This window comes from Chiloscyllium punctatum, chromosome 11 (genome assembly GCF_047496795.1).
Source record: "Chiloscyllium punctatum isolate Juve2018m chromosome 11, sChiPun1.3, whole genome shotgun sequence".
In the NCBI taxonomy this organism is placed as follows: domain Eukaryota; kingdom Metazoa; phylum Chordata; class Chondrichthyes; order Orectolobiformes; family Hemiscylliidae; genus Chiloscyllium; species Chiloscyllium punctatum.
The window spans coordinates 20,831,020-20,831,627 of NC_092749.1; positions in this window are offsets into that span (position 1 = coordinate 20,831,020).

Sequence of the window (608 nt, forward strand, 5' to 3'; positions counted from 1 at the left end):
TTTATTTCAAATTCTACAAATATATTTTTAATATCTATGTATTTATTAGTGCAGTATGCATTATATATTTTTACACTGCAATCTTTGCAATGTGAGTTGGGTAGAATTTGATTCTTTTGATGCCATGACTAGAAACTGTTGGAAAACCGGTTCCACAGAAGATGACAGCAACATACTTGATTGACCTTTCAGAGCTGATTATATTTTACTTGTAAAGTCACAAAACAAATTCCCTGGCAACATTTAGACAGATTGTCAGCTTGTTGCACTTGCTTACCCAAACTCTCTTGTTGACTCTCTTCTGTGACTTGCCTTCTCTCACTTTATTCATACAGCCATTTTCAAGTGTCAGCCCTCACAGTGTGTCAGTGGTCTATGTCATAGGTTTATAATGCCTGATCCACAGACTGAATTAGGCCCACTTTATGGTGCTAAATAGCCCTTCAATTCAATTGTGAATGAAGAAAAAAGTTGCCCTGCAGAGACTGAGAAATATCAAACAATTAGCAACACCAGCTTTCAGTGGAAGTGCATGTGCCTCCAGCCTCTAGCACCACTTTAGTCTCTCTTCAACAGGGATCTGTTTTAAGAATCCACAGTATTTCAGA